The following is a 16,568-nucleotide window of genomic DNA, read 5'->3' as shown; positions in this document are numbered from 1 at the left end:
AAAAGGATGGTCAGGCCGGCCATTTTCCTCTCTTTTTCTCTTCGGACCAGCATGACAGCACTCTCCACTCGGTCGTATCCAGCACGCAGCCTGAAGCCCACTGAACAATTTAAACTAGGATTGTGAGTATCCCCTGGTAATTCGCGAAGTTCCCGAGATCATCATAGTGGATGAGGCTTTGGGGAAAGTGGGGGGGGGGGGGGGGGCTTTTGCATGCACCTTTCATAATTTAAGACACAGGTAAACTTGTATAAACTAAGAATTCCGTTGCGTCCGTTTTAGTATTCCTTGCATAGTTATAGTCTCATAGAGCATAAGGCAGTGTGTGTTGTTTTCCTGGTGTTTGGTGACCTTTGACCTTGATGTTTTAATATATATATATATCTTTGACTTCCGTTGGAGTCCGTTTTGATCTTTTCAATTTCTCACCAATGATCTCTGACTAAGTCACAATATAAATATTCCTTACCATAATTCCGGAGTCTAGAACTGAGGGTACCCTGGGCGCTTCGAAACCGCCCACTCAGGAAAGGCTGCCAGGTAGTGGATAGGCAGCAGTTTCCTTTTCTCTCTCTTGGGAGCGCTACTCTAGTGAAGTAGACGCAAGGTGGCCATTGTTTCATCGGCAAGAGAGAGAATCACTCGGGTATTGGTGGGGTTTGGGTGACGGAGAACCCAACCTAAAATAAGCCCAGTGGAGTTAAAAAGAGGGATCCCGCTACAATAGGGTAGAGGTAGAGAGATTCTTTCCACTTAGAAGGGAAACCAGAACTAGAGGGAACAGCCTGAAAATAAGTGGGGGCCGGTTCAGAACAGAGTTGAGGGGCAACTTCTTCTCTCAGAGGGTAGTGAATCTCTGGAATTCTCTGCCCATTGAAGTGGTGGAGGCTACCTCGTTGAATATGTTTAAATCACGGGTAGATAGATTTCTGATCAATAAGGGAATTGAGGGATATGGGGAGCAGGCGGGTAAGTGGAACTGATTCGCTTCAGATCAGCCATGATCTTGTTGAATGGCGGGGCAGCCTCGAGGGGCAGAATGGCCTACTCCTCCTCCTATTTCTTATGTTCTTATGTTCTTATAGCCTCGTACCTGTCAATTGGCAACATTGTTCTCTTTTAACCCCATCAATTTTGTTCACAATCCGAACAAACTTGGTAACTATTTGACATTATAATTCAAAAGGAATATACCCTTCCTATGTATGGCCCATTCTCAGAATTCCATGTTTGGAGAACTGTGTACATCCTACTGAGACAGTGATGCATGCCTGACAAAGATGTGCAATTAGTGATGAAGACATGTCATTCAATGTAAAACCGAATGAAAGGTGTCCATGTAATTCCGAGATACAGATTTCATTTTCTAGCCATAGATTTAAGTCTGGAGTGAGTTCCAGTGTATTTCGGTGACCAGAAACAACGATGTCATCAAACACACTAAGCAGCTAATCACAATGAAGAATTATCTCATATATCAAAACAGGAAGTTAAAATCATTAATAATATTTCACTTTTGAAAATAATATGAAATGCAATTTATATCATAACTTGTGGATTAAGGTAGAAGTCATAAGACATTAATCTTATTTATTATTTTCAAAATGTGATTTTTGTCATAATAGTGAAAATGTACACTCACGATCAATTAAATCTGTTTTACAGGGACAGAGGAGGCACTGATCAATATTTGTACAAACAAAATGCTTATTGGACATATTGTACCCAGGTAAACATCAGTCTGAAAGGCATTTCTTTTATTTCCAACCTTATTATTACTTACATCAAGTTTAACGTCATGAGAATGGCACTAAATGTTTTTGTCACACAAATTAAGAATTATGTGCGTTATGCTAAGCCTCAGCGAATCTAAGTTAATATCCAGAATTCTGCATTGGCCTAAACATGCACAATGATAATGTCAATATTGCTACAGATACAAATAATTGCCCTTTCAGAGACCTGTTTTCCCTGCAATTGCTCAAAGCAGCCGAGACTTTGGTTTAAAAAGGGGCATGAAATTAAAATAAGGAATTTGAGCATGCCAACTGCATACATCATTAAACGGCAGGTACCAGAATTGAAAAATATAACGGGATGTTCCTGCTCAGCTGAAGGAGTTTGGATTAGAAAGTGCAGAAATTTGGCTGTGTGAATATTTACAAGAATTGTACGAAGGATCAAATCTTTGAACGATGGTAATAAAATAATATTTAAATATATGAGTTATGGAAGCAGATATTTGGCATACTAAAGACATCCGGTTGATCAATGGTGGCAAACGTTTTGCCTCTCGAGGGCGAATCAAGAATGGGAAGACAAATTCGTGATTTTAAATTTATTTCGAGGGAAATGGGCGTAAGCAAGAAGACAAGATTGTGTTTTTTTTTTCATTCTTAGTTATCCAGCAGGCAGGAATGACGCTGCAGTTGAAGCAATGAGTTCTTCAGTGGACGTGCGGTGCTCCAACAGCTTGGAGCAATAACTATTTATAGGCTGCATGTGTGTTGTAAAAAATAAAAAAAACAGGTAACATTTGTGATGGATGAGGGAATTGCCATTGCTCTGTCGCTAATGAAATTTGGCTTCAACCATGTTCCTGCAGGAAAGAAGAGCACGGGTGGGTGATGTGATAAAATGCGGGTGCCATGCATTCCTACCCAGAATTGCCACAGAGTAAGTTGCCGTTTAGACACAGTAATGTGATGGTTCGGGTCGTCTGTTGTGATCTGATTAAGAGCAGTTCAAGCATTTGTGTGCAGAATTATTCATGCCACTTCTCTCCTGAAATAATTTCCAGTATCTTTGCAAGAGGAAAAAACTGGCTTGGTTTACACCATTTAACTCAATTTGAAACGAAAATCTGTGATCCGGCTCATATCCCCGTCTTCTCCATTTCACAGAGAGAATAGTGATTTGGCTCAATGTTACGTCACTAGCCAATTTCCTATTCTCCATGTCAGTCTGACTGTTCCTTTCTCTATCCCTTTGGCAGTGGCATTATAAGCACTAATAACTTAAATGTCGCAGTTATATGTTGCTTGTTGATTCCCTTCGAAATATCTGTCCTTTAAAATTCCATTCTATGCCTTCAGATCTTGGACAGGTTCACTGATGAAAGTTGGGTTATCATAAACAATACCTGCACTTGTAGCAGGGATTTGGTCATCTTTATCCCGATATCTTGAAATCTTTTCACACACTTTGATAAAGAAAAAAAATACATTGTTTCAGAGAGATTTCCTATTTTTTTCCATCGTTGCATACGCGTTTCTATATTTACACACAGGCACGGAACAACCCAACAAGGAGAGAGGAACACATTTAATAAAGAAGTTCATTTCCACCTGTTTGCCATTTAAAAACGCAGCCCGAATTGTTCCCCCTGAATACTGCCACAAGCTAAAATCGCAAAATACATCGAAACGAACAACTTCACTAAAGACGAAAAACAAATCAATTAATCCTCATCAAAGCAGTAACTTGAATTTTGGAGGTAGGACAGCATTGTAATTGTTGTGTTTTTACAGGGATAATCCGGGGGCGTCGGCTACTGGTCCAGAGAAATTAGTTCATAATTCCACAATTGAAAGTGGGAACGTAATTATATTTACTTTATAAATTAAAGTAAGATTGAATAACCACGTAGCAGTAGTGATTAAAGTGAAATTATGGGCTGGTTCACTATGACGCGTATGGAACTTATATTCCCTGTGAATATGTCTCGTAACCCACAACAGCATGAATGACTCCTGAAATGGTCTGATAAGTGCTTCAATGAAAACGTGCAACAAAAGTAATTATTACCGTTTTAAGGGAAGGATGCAAATCCTTTAGAAGAAGATCAGAGAAGGTTTACCAAGCTACTGTATGAAAATGGAGGGTATTCTAATGAGGAACGGTTAGACTTCCATCCGCTAGATTTTTGATGCGTAAGAGGTGACGTGATTCAATGATATGCGGTTTAGAGGCGTCTTGACCAGTTGAATGTGGAGCGCTTGTTTCATCTATTCCAAGAACTGGGGTCACTTTATAAAAAAAAAGAGCTGTCGGCCTTTTGAAAGGGAAGAGAGGTGAATGTCTCGTTTGTTTATTTTTATCTCAGATGGTCAGAGTCTTTGCAAATCTCTTCCTGTCAAGGCAATGGAATCAGAGGCTTTGAATATTTTTAAGGCATAGGTAGATTGATTCTTCGTAACGAAGATTTTTTTTAATGTTACCTGGTGTTGAAGATTTGAGATTACTCGCAAATCAGTCTTAATCTTATTGAATGTGTTATGCTCGCGTGGTCATATAAACATTAATCGACTTTTTTCGTGCATTTCTTTTCAAAAAATAAACCTTTATGACAAGCTCATCCGGACAGATTTCCACAATGGAAATGGAATAACAATTTGCAGTGCATGATCTTAGAGAGCGGATTTGTTGGCAAGTTGACGCTGAATGATGGAGACTTTGTCACAAGTAATGCAGCAGTTCAGTGGCAACTTGGAATTAACTGCCAAACTTTCCAAAATACCAAGCTTTGCTTCAATAAATATGAAGCTAGTTGACTCTGAGTGATCAAGCATTGTCGTATGGAAAGCACAAAAAATGGTTCTGGCCTATTTTAATGAGTTCAACAAAATGCAATGTGAGGACATGTCGGTTCTCTTTGCAAAGGACATCGCATCATTTAAATATATATTTTAACATGAGTAGACGCACTACATTGGTAAAGAGTTAAAGTTAAATATTGCTGGGAACAATGTATCATAAAGGTTTGAAATAAATTTGAATACATAATTTGAATTTCAACCCAAATACTAAAACAACAATTAACGTAAGAGCGTTGCTGACGAGAACGATAGCAAATAACATTTAAAATGAAAACCAACAATTTCGGAAAACTTACTTTTGTCACATCCCACACAGATTAATATGAGGAGGATGCACAGGAGAATAAGTAGTACAAGAATACCGAAAGCTATTCCGATGTAACGTCCTACTCCTAAAAAAGTCATAATAAGAAAATCGAGGTCAACATCAAATGAAAATTAAATGTCAGCTTGTAGCACAAATGAACAGTCCGGTCATTTAACCGATATCGCACTAAGCAGCTAAAAGCTATATTAGTGTTGGTCCTTGAAAATCGTAAAACCTTCCAAAAATGTTTTAAATGAGCTACGTTCGACACAATGAGATAACCAGAAACCAGGTACCAGCGGTACCTTTGAAGCCGTTTCTTACAGAGGTAGAGATGTCTCAGGTGTAAAGATGAGATTGCAGAATTTGTTCGCTATCTCAGCGGAAGGCAAGCCAATAATGCTGCAGTTCACATAACCAAAACTTTGCAAGAGGCAGTAATCGATAAATAATTAAATCTTTGAAGGTTCACGGGCTGGAGGGACATTAGAAGATTTTTTTGCACAGTAAAATCGAAGGTTTGCAGCAGCCAAAGACAAAAGCAGGTAAACGGAGAATGGGGGAAAATGTAAAACGTGTCACGTCAGCACATTTCTGTGAAGGGCTATTTTGACAAACAATAGGATAGTTTGACCTAACAATTTGGTGCTGGGAAAGTGTAACGTACGGTCAGCCAGAAAGAGCCAATGGGAAAGGTCGGGTCAGTGATTTTGCGGAGAACAAGCTTGGAAAGGAATGAATACCTTCTGCGCCGTAACCATTCTATGATGAAATGACCTGTACTCTGACCTCCTTATTACGAAGGTTTCCCACAAACTGGGAAAGATGCGTAAGAATGTGGGACAATTTGCTGTCTGGACACTACTACACACCATTAAATCTACCCCGTCCAACATAGCAATAGGAAGTCAGAGAGTGATGGCCCGCCGCACACTTGTAAATGGTACTCTATTCATCCACAAACTCTTCCTGGGTGAGATTTATAGTGAAGCGTGAAATGTTGTTCGTTTCACTGTGTAGATCATTTGGTACTGCCCACGTGAGAGTGGGAAATGTGAGACCACCCCGACAGTAGCAATCCAAGATCACAAAACGCCCAGAATAGCAAGATAAGCATGATAGATACGAATGCTGTGTGACTGAACCATTCGAGTTATGTGGAAGATTTTTTTTTAACTTGCTCCAGATTTTGCAATCAGCTTTGAAATTGTGCAAGAAGATTCATTGCACTCACAGCTGGCCACAGGCTTTCGTTTCATTACAGCTATAATTCAGCACGGACGATGCGTTAATTGAAATTAGAACTGACAGATTAATTTTGATTCATAATGATGTGAACTAACCAAAATTTGAAGTTCATTTCACTTTGAACTGACCACAACTTTTAATTACCTTCCACCTAGAATATAGCTGAATTTATGATAATTACACTTAGAATAGAGCATATAACTTATGATAAGTGCGATTGGGCCTGACCACATCCTTTCAGGCAATGACACTTACATCTGGCCAGAGTCCTTTAGTTTATTGCATTTGAAACTAACCGCAGATTTCAGTTCATTACACTTATTTAGTTATTTAGGCTGAGAACTAACTGCGGACTTTAAGTTACCTACACTAATGGCAGAGCGGACATTAAATTCCTTGCATTTTGAAATAGCAAATTATACTTAGAACTAACCATGAGGTTTTGGTTCATTGCGTTTCAAACTGAGCACAGTGATTCTCTGAGCTTCTGTTCTATGACTTGGAGGTAATCAGAAATACACGAGTACGGAAGTGCCCAGGCTTCCAGGAATCTCGTCGGACCTTACCCAAAACAAAAATATCGTGTATCTTCCGGGACAGTCAGAAAGGAAAAATCCTTAATGACCGAAACATGGGCAGAAATTTCCCCATAGCTGAGTGGGGTCAGGTCCACTGTCAGTTCCATGATCATTCCTGATAACCGTCGCAGAGGGTAGGACTGGATATATGGTGAAGAACGAAACAGGCCGCCGATACAAAACTGTCCCCTATGCAGCTTTTAAGTTTGAGTTTCTAACTGTCAGAATATGGACAGGTGGACTCTTAATTTAAAATGAAGATATATGCAAACAGCGAAATAATGAAGAAAGATGAAGAATAGGGAGATGCGAGGGGAGACAGCCAGCTGAAGTATTTTTATAATATCTAGAAACAAGTAATATCTGATTGAATAGTGATTTTTGCCGTGAGTGCAAAATGAAGACATGAGTAATATCCCAACAATTCAGGAAAGTCAGGGGGCAGAGTTGAATATGGTTGCCATCACAAAGGAGAAAGTGCTAGAGAAACTAAAAGGTCTGAAAATTGATAAATCTCCGGGCCCAGATGGGCTACATCCTAGAGTTCTAAAGGAGATAGCTGAAGAAATAGTGGAGGCGTTAGTTATGATCTTTCAAAAGTCACTGGAGTCAGGGAAAGTCCCAGAGGATTGGAAAATCGCTGTTGTAACCCCACTGTTCAAGAAGGGAACAAGAAAAAAGATGGAAAATTATAGGCCAATTAGCCTAACCTCAGTTGTTGGCAAAATTCTAGAATCCATCGTTAAGGATGAGATTTCTAAATTCTTGGAAGTGCAGGGTCGGATTAAGACAAGTCAGCATGGATTTAGTAAGGGGAGGTCGTGCCTGACAAACCTGTTAGAGTTCTTTGAAGAGATAACAAATAGGTTAGACCAAGGAGAGCCAATGGATGTTATCTATCTTGACTTCCAAAAGGCCTTTGACAAGGTGCCTCACGGGAGACTGCTGAGTAAAATAAGGGCCCATGGTATTCGAGGCAAGGTACTAACATGGATTGACGATTGGCTGTCAGACAGAAGGCAGAGAGTTGGGATAAAAGGTTCTTTCTCAGAATGGCAACCGGTGACAAGTGGTGTCCCGCAGGGTTCAGTGTTGGGGCCACAGCTGTTCTCTTTATATATTAACGATCTAGATGACGGGACTGGGAGCATTCTGGCCAAGTTTGCCGATGATACAAAGATAGGTGGAGGGGCAGGTAGTATTGAGGAGGTGGGGAGGCTGCAGAAAGATTTAGACAGTTTAGGAGAGTGGTCCAAGAAGTGGCTGATGAAATTCAACGTGGGCAAGTGCGAGGTTGTACACTTTGGAAAAAAGAATAGAGGCATGGACTATTTTCTAAACGGTGACAAAATTCATAATGCTAAAGTGCAAAGGGACTTGGGAGTCCTAGTCCAGGATTCTCTAAAGGTAAACTTGCAGGTTGAGTCCGTAATTAAGAAAGCAAATGTAATGTTGTCATTTATCTCAAGAGGCTTGGAATACAAAAGCAGGGATGTACTTCTGAGGCTTTATAAAGCACTGGTTAGGCCCCATTTGGAGTACTGTGAGCAATTTTGGGCCCCACACCTCAGGAAGGACATACTGGCACTGGAGCGGGTCCAGCGGAGATTCACACGGATGATCCCAGGAATGGTAGGCCTGACATACGATGAACGTCTGAGGATCGTGGGATTATATTCATTGGAGTTTAGGAGGTTGAGGGGAGATCTGATAGAAACTTACAAGATAATGAACGGCTTAGATAGGATGGACGTAGGGAAGTTGTTTCCATTAACAGGGGAGACTAGGACGCGGGGGCACAGCCTTAGAATAAAAGGGAGTCACTTTAGAACAGAGATGAGGAGAAATTTCTTCAGCCAGAGAGTGGTGGGTCTGTGGAATTCATTGCCACAGAGGGCTGTGGAGGCCGAGACGTTGAGCGTCTTCAAGACAGAAATTGATAAATTCTTGATTTCTCGAGGAATTAAGGGCTATGGGGAGAGAGCGGGTAAATGGAGTTGAAATCAACCATGATTGAATGGTGGAGTGGACTCGATGGGCCGAATGGCCTTACTTCCGCTCCTATGTCTTATGGTCTTATGGTCTTAAGATGATGTGAGATGTAAATATGGCGGCGTTACAATTCTGCCCTTGTGCAGCATCAGCAAATGCGAATGTGCAGAGAACCATCTGTTACCAGTTATGTACTAAAGCTCTGCTAGAACCAACGACCACCACCCCCCACCTCCCCACCTACCCCCTCCTCCCTATCCCCAACGCCGAAAGGAAATGTGAAGAAAGGAATGAGAAATTTGGCCTTAGACAGGGGGCATACTTAAATCATTTGACCATAAAACACAGCATTAAAAAATAGCTCGGTAAAGCTTCTGATCCTTCACCAACGTATTAGTTGAAATGTTAATTAAATCAAGCGCTGCTGGCATTTTTAAACCCTCTGGCACATATTGTTCTGCCACTGAAAAAATGAGTGCCACCCAGCGTCGTTGACTGAAATTTCTACTTCAGGGTTTATCAGGTTGAATTGAAAACGGTTGGATTCGATTCCAATTTCAGATTCGCTAGCTATTTCTTTTCGAAGAGGTTATGATAACGGTCAAATAGGTCAAAACAACAGAACAACCAAAACGTATCCTGACACATATTTGCATGGCAGCCTAACAAATTACCGGTCCCTTTTAAGCCTTTCACCTTTTAGTCCCTTCCTTATTTCATCCAGTCACGTACATTCCCGTTCCACCCTTCTCACGTTCTTCTTTTTCGCTGTCATCTGACTGGCTGGAAAACTCTCAGATAATTAAGCCTTCCTAGAACCGAGCAAAGCAAAACCACCGGAAATACTAATTCTGCTTCTGTCTCCAGATACACAAACTGTAAGTTTGCACCTTTCCAGATTTTTTTATAGCAGATTCAGATTTGGGTTGTATGGTCCATTAAGGTTCGGCATTGCTGAGTGTTGGTGATCAGTGCTGAACTACCGCAATAGAGACGACTCACAAGGCCGCAAGAGAACTTTGCTTAGATATAACCATCAGCCAAGCCGTTGGTTGCATCCATTATTGACCAATCTGAACAATGGTCAGTAAACAGGGTGTCACAGTCTGAGCTACCAACTCAGGCCTTAACAACAGCAATAAAATCAGATAAATTTTGACTGAATGAAAACAGGTTCTTACGTGTAAAAAGGACAAAGTACAAGATGCCAATCAACGTGGTTTTAATTCGGGCCATTATCACCGTCTCGAAACAGCTGCAAATTAATTCCGCTGATCAAATTCCCCTACCGAGCATCGAGTGGCATTTGACAGAAGCACGTACATTAAATTCTGCTGTTCCCTAACTTGCAGTGAACAGGAAATGTGCAGCCTGTTAGCTGGTTCCTTATTTTAACATCGCTGACAAGACACATGTTTCCTCCCTTGCGAAAGGTATTGTGTGCTTTAATATTCGTTTGTGATCAGAGTCACCACATTTCCGAAAACGATTGCTCAATCAGGAACGGCAGGGGGATTGCAGTCAATGGAGAGGAAGAAGGTAAGATTGATTCAGCAGCCGTGGTACCGACATTGCATTCAAATTGCCACACTTCCCCTCTGACAGCTGAAGAAAGACGCTGTGGCCAGTAGGATCCTGTCTAACTTCTGTTTCCATTTTGATGCTGAGGGAGAGGAGGTTGACTTTGAGGAAGTTCCATTTTGCCTGGTTCACATTTGCTGCGTGGAATTTTTCTGTATTATTTTCGAATTATTATCCATCTTCTGTACTTCGTGTCATATATATTACCTTTCAGGGATAGTTTCCACAAAATGATGAGCAAAGAGTTTTCGGAATTGTATGTAGAAGAGTTTGACTTAAGCGGTAATGTAAGTGGACAGGAAATGCAATAACTCTGGGACAGTGAACCATGTTTCAAATCCAAACAGGGCAGCTGGTGGGATTTTAATTATATTTCGAAATTATGAAATTGAAGGCATCGTTGTTGTTTGTTGGTTTGGCTTAGTGCACCAATGCTGTGCAAGACAGACTTTAATCTCGTTACATAGCGAGATGTGTCCCAGGCCTTTAAATTGAAGGAGAACAAACCACACATAAACATGGTTGACAAGTATTATCTCTGCCATAAAACTGCCTGCCATTGGTGTACTGGAAGGGTTTTGACGGTGGATTTGCTTGGCACCTCCAGGAACGCATCACTGTTAGCCACTACCTCCAAGGGGAGAGACTCTAACCCGCAGCTTCTGTTTCACAGGCAGGGACGCTAACCACTTCACAACCATACATCGCTGAGTCATGACGACTATCCATCAACTGTTGCTGAATACGCCATTTGATTGACTTTTGGGAAGCAAATCTGCGATCCTTTACTGGCATGACCTACATTTGCGTCCAGTCGCACAGAAGTGCTATAACTGCTGATTGGCAATCACCTGGCAAGCCTCTCAAAACAAGGGGCATTAGCGATGGGCAACAAAGACGGCACATCCCTTGAACAAATTTCCCAAATATAATGGTGAACAATTTATACTGCATGAGGAGGTAGTTCTGATTGATTACGAAGTGGAGTTTGATTTGTGGAGGCATTAACACAGAGAATGCATCATGAAATTATCTTTCCAATATTGCTCAAATACAAAACCAAGCAGGTATACTCTGCCTGATGAAATCATTGTAACAAGTAATGAAACAGGAATGACACCACCCTAAAATGCGGTATCGATGATAAATGTACAATGAGTGGATATGTTCCTTTGCTATGCAGAGCCGAACTGACTCGAAAATGCTCAACCACTGCTCACGACCAGTTATTCCATTTTCCTCTCATTTTCTCTCAATTCCGCTACAAATTTGAATAATGTCAATCCCATCTGTAAATACAGGCACTTTTCACACTTTTTCACACACTGCCAGATTGAATAAACTCGCACTGCCCCAGCGTTAGTGTGAACTCAAGACTTCAGACTGCTTCGAGCTATATAACTGGATCCCAGGTCCTCCCTTAGCCCTTATTGCCGGTACAACACTTGTGGCCTTCCACGATCTTCTCAGTTCCCAAGAATCCTATGAGCCCTTGATTCTGGAGCATGCTAACAACACCACGAGAACAAATTGCAACCAATATCCTCTCCCAGCAAACACGCAGATAATTCAAATCGGAGCATCACTCTAATTTCCAAACCTTTCCATAATGATGAATCCGTCCACGTTTCACTGAACGTTTCTAAATTGCTTTAGCTTAAACTCCAAAATCAAACTGCACTTCTTTCAACGACGTGCAAACATGACGAGTCTATTTCTCCAAGTAAGGGAATCCACCTGTTGTTTTGTTTTATCATCCATTCTACTCTGCCTTTCTTAAATAACGTGTGGTAAACTTCTGAACTGCAATTTTATCTTCGGTGTTCTTGCAATGTATAATGTCCAGCATGTTAGTTACCTCAACTTCAAAACAATAATTTCCATAGAAGTAAACATCACCTTTAATGTATGAACCATCAACAAGCTCTCCTAACAAGAAGAACTAATTTGAGAAAAAAACTAACGCGGAAGCACTCATATTGGACAAATGTGAGTTTGTTTCTGCTCGGAAAAGATAAAATGAGAGCTGATTTGGTGTAAGTAATATTATAATGTAACTATCCAAACGATTAAGTGAATAGACAAATTTTCGTGAGAAGCAGCTATTATTGATGGAAGACTCCAGAACGAGAGGACACTGATCTATGGCGATTGGGAAAATAAACAACGGTGAAATATGGAGAAGGGTTTTCACACAGAGAGCTGCTGGAATCGGGAATGAACCTCTGAGCGATACGTGGACGCACAAAAGCACTAAATAAAACACTTTTCAACAGAGACATGTATAATTACCTGAACATGATATACGTGCAGGACTATGAGTAAAATGAACAAGGTTCGTGGCTGCTGCGGCTGGCTGGCACTGACACAAGGAATCCAATGTTTTCCCACTCTGATCCAACGAATGTGTTCTTCCTGTATGAAATAATCATGAATACGATGAAGCACTCGTACAACATTAAGCATATACCTGCTTTACCTGCAAGAGCACTTGAAGAGAAAAACATCCAAAAGCATTTTATCTCAATTGCGTGGAGATTTTACCTCATTGTGTGGAGATACAGCAAAGGCGCAAAAACAAGTTTTCGATCGTACATACTATCATCAGCCGTCTGCCTTATATAAAGCATAGAGGAAGTACTGTAACATCAGTACAAAAAAGAAAATACCAGAAACGCAATATCCGGTGTAGTGGGTATTACTATGAAAATGTATAATATTTCTCAGCAAAGAAAAACGTAAAAAACATAACAGCAACTTAGAAACTAGAAGCAGTGGTGGGCCATTCGGCCTTCGAGCCTGTTCCTCATTAATTTCCATTATGGCTCCTATCGAATACAATATCACGATTCCCCCCCTCCCCAATATCCCTTGAACCATTCAGCCCCAATAGCTATATCTAATTTCTTCTTGAAATCAGACAACGTTTTGCCTTGAAGTACTTCATGTGGTAGTGAATTCCACATATTCACTACCCTCTGCATGAACAAATTCTGCCAATCCGAGTTCTGAAAGGGTGACCCTTTATCCTCAAACTATGACCGCTAGTTCTGGCCTTCCCAGCCATTTGGAACATTCTTTCTGCATCTACTCTGTCTAACCCTGTTATAATTTTGTAAGTTTCTATGAGATCCCCTCTCGTTCTTCTAAACTCCTGTGAATATGATCCGAACCAACTAAGCCTCTCCTCATATGACATATCTTTCACCCCAGCAATCTCTTGCTGCCTGATTTTGTTTCTGCTGTTCTCCATATGATATTGCTCCTATAAGATGCATCCAACAGCCCCAAAATTTTGAACTGGAGTGTTGCTGGACTGCTGTAGAGGACAGTCAATTAGAGTTTTGTCTTCAGAGGCAAGGCTAGATTAAATTATGGTTTTGGCCATTGCGGTGCAATCCTGCTGATTATGTATAATTGAATACACGGGCGGCACGGTAGCACAGTGGTTAACACTGCTGCTTCACAGCTCCAGGGTCCCGGGTTCGATTCCTGGCTCGGGTCACTGTCTGTGTGGAGTTTGCACATTGTCTGCGTGGGTTTCCTCCGGGTGCTCCGGTTTCCTCCCACAGTCCAAAGATGTGCGGGTTAGGTTGATTGGCCAGGTTAAAAAAAAATTGCCCCTTAGAGTCCTGAGATGCGTAGGTTAGAGGGATTAGCAAGTAAAATATGTGGGGGTAGGGCCTGGGTGGGATTGTGGTCGGTGCAGACTCGATGGGCCGAATGGCCTCCTTCCGCACTGTAGGGTTTCTATGATTTCTATGAATGTTGCCACTGGAAAGATTTACATGGAGCAGGTAGGTCAATCCAGTATGAAGTTAAGCACCTTTAACAAATTGGTCAAAGCGATGCTAAGTGTTGCATGGAGTGTATATATATATATATATATATATAATAATGCTCCAAGAATCTCCACTGTGTGGGACAACATCAAGGCTGAGGCAGTAATTACCTAGCCTTGGAATGGAGGACATGTGAATGTCTATAAGGTGGAATTACGTAGCATGTCGTAGTCCAATAATGCCAACAAAGGCTGACAGTGATCATGATGGGTGCCAATGCTGTTTTCAGGGAGCTGATCACTCTGTTTTATAGATGCTTCCATGCTGTGAACCGTTGTGAGCACGGCGGTTTGCAGGTATCCAATGTTATGAAGATTCCATACTAAGATTAGGTTGATTGGCCATGCCAAATTGTCCCTTAATGTCAGGGGTTAGTAGAGTAAATATGTAGGGCTATGGGAATAGGCCTGGGATGGAGTTGAGATCCGTGTATACACGATGGACTAAATGGTCTCTTTTTACATGTAAGGATTTGATGATTCTATGAATACGAGGATTCCCCTAGCTTTAAACCTGTAAATCAGTATCTTTGTCCTGAACAATATGCTGAATGGAGCTGGCAATGCTGATGCTTCCATGCTTCTACCATACACCATGTACAAATCCAGGCATGAATCCCCAAATTCACAGAATTGTATTTAACTTTGAACTGATAACTATGGTTCCCCGAGAGGAGGTAATTATGACAGCTCGCAATCGAAGTGACATGAATCTGCTTGGTAGTTGCAGTTTGAAGAATTTAACAAGGCATCCTAGGATGCAAACTGCCCAACACCGGGTAGAAATCTGCCTAGCGCCAGCAGTAGCTAGCATTCTTAAAATGTGAACTCCAAGCAACGAGATTAACAGGCATCTTAGAATATTCATAGAATGCCTACAGTGCAGAAGGAGGCCATTCGGCCCATCGAGCCTGCAATTACAACAATCCCACCCAGGCCCCATCGCTCTAACCCCAATCATTTAACCTGCTAGTCCCCCTGACCTGAAGGGACAATTTAGCAAGGCCAATCCACTGTGGTCTGTGGGAGGAAACCAGAGCACATGGAGGAAACCCACGCAGACACGAGGAGAATGTGAAATCTCCACATAGATAGTCACCCGAGGCCGGAATTGTACCCGGGTCCCTGACGCTGTGAGGCAGCAGTGCTAACTATTGTGCCACCGTGCCGCCCAAACTAGGTGCAAATCGTCCTATTAGCGGCAAGTTGCTTAGTTAAACGACTGAGAGTCTTCTGAGAGATCAGTGTACATCATACGCATGTGAAGTTCTAAAGTCCCGTAATTTGAGAGAGGTTGGCAACCATGTACACAGAATGAAGACTCAAAGAGAAAAATAGTATAATTGCCAGCACACTCAGGAGCAGGCAGGCCTGTATACATCTGACAACTAAGAGGAATTTTGAAAGCTTAATTATTTGGGTGCTGGTGATTTGTGACGTTTTAATTGTAACGAGAGTGAGGGCCAAGTGGAACTAAGAACAAAGAACAAAGAAATTACAGCACATGAACAGGCCCTTAGTTCCTCCAAGCCTGCACCGACCATGCTGCCCGACTGAACTAAAACCCCTTACACTTCCGGGGACCATATCCCTCCATTCCCATCCTATTTATTTATTTGTCAAGATGCCCCTTAAAAATCACGATCGTATCTGCTTCCACTACCTCTCCCGGCAGCGAATTCCCCACACCCACCACCCTCTGTGTAAAAAACTTGCCTCGTTCACCTCCTTTAAACCTTACCCCTCGCACCTTAAACCTATGTCCCCTAGTAATTAACTCTTCCACCCTGGGAAAAAGCTTCAGACTATCCATTCTGTCCATGCCCCTCATAATATTGTAGACTTCAAGATTAGTGAGGACGCGTTTTTTTTAACAATTTAACTGAGCTGAAAAAATGAATTTTTATCGAGCTCGATCATATCTGGGAGGAGACAATGGAACTGCAACAAGTTTGAAATGTTTGCCTAAAACTAATTTGATGTAATTAGCAGCCAAATTGTAAAAGCCTTCTCTCAATGAGCTAAGAAATCGGAGATAATAAATGAAAAATCAACATGTTTGTTGAATAAGGATCGACTTTGGATCAGGGAGACTCTTAAAATTGGGAGGAACATTACAGGAGACTTGTGTACGTCATCTAAAGGAATACAACTTCCTGCAGCATTTGACGTGGCCAAGTTACCCAAGCATCGATGTTGCATGAAGGAAACACTTAAAATAGGATTAAACACTGCTTGAAATATATTGGAAAATACAAATGCTGAAATTTATTCGAGACAGTGGCTTTCACCTTGTTGTATATGAACGTACATTCTTACACGAATTAGTTGCCATGAAAAGGTTCTAACAATTTTTTTAAACTTTCTTTTACTTTCTGCATTGCATATATGGTAAACAACTTCTTAAAAGGTTTACAAAAAAT

The 16,568-nt window shown here is 41.3% G+C and overlaps 1 long non-coding RNA gene across 3 annotated transcripts; it reads right to left on the bottom strand.

Moving 5' to 3' along the window:
• Positions 1-1,565: 1,565 nt before the first annotated feature.
• On the bottom strand, positions 1,566-12,915 carry LOC144508218 (uncharacterized). Of its 3 annotated transcripts, XR_013500252.1 has the most exons (5): positions 12,849-12,915; positions 12,597-12,719; positions 4,895-4,990; positions 3,808-4,132; positions 1,583-3,202 (listed from the first exon to the last, which is right to left on the bottom strand). It is a non-coding gene; the product is annotated as an uncharacterized LOC144508218 (long non-coding RNA). The 3 variants fall into 3 exon arrangements; XR_013500253.1 differs by lacking the exon at positions 3,808-4,132; XR_013500251.1 differs by lacking the exons at positions 3,808-4,132; positions 12,597-12,719; positions 12,849-12,915 and adding an exon at positions 9,905-10,323 and having other exon boundaries at positions 1,566-3,202.
• Between the last annotated feature and the right edge of the window lie 3,653 nt (positions 12,916-16,568).

Source organism: Mustelus asterias, chromosome 20 (assembly GCF_964213995.1).
Source record: "Mustelus asterias chromosome 20, sMusAst1.hap1.1, whole genome shotgun sequence".
Lineage (NCBI taxonomy): Eukaryota > Metazoa > Chordata > Chondrichthyes > Carcharhiniformes > Triakidae > Mustelus > Mustelus asterias.
Note: the sequence above shows the minus strand (reverse complement) of the source record. Positions and strands in the feature narration are given on the sequence as shown.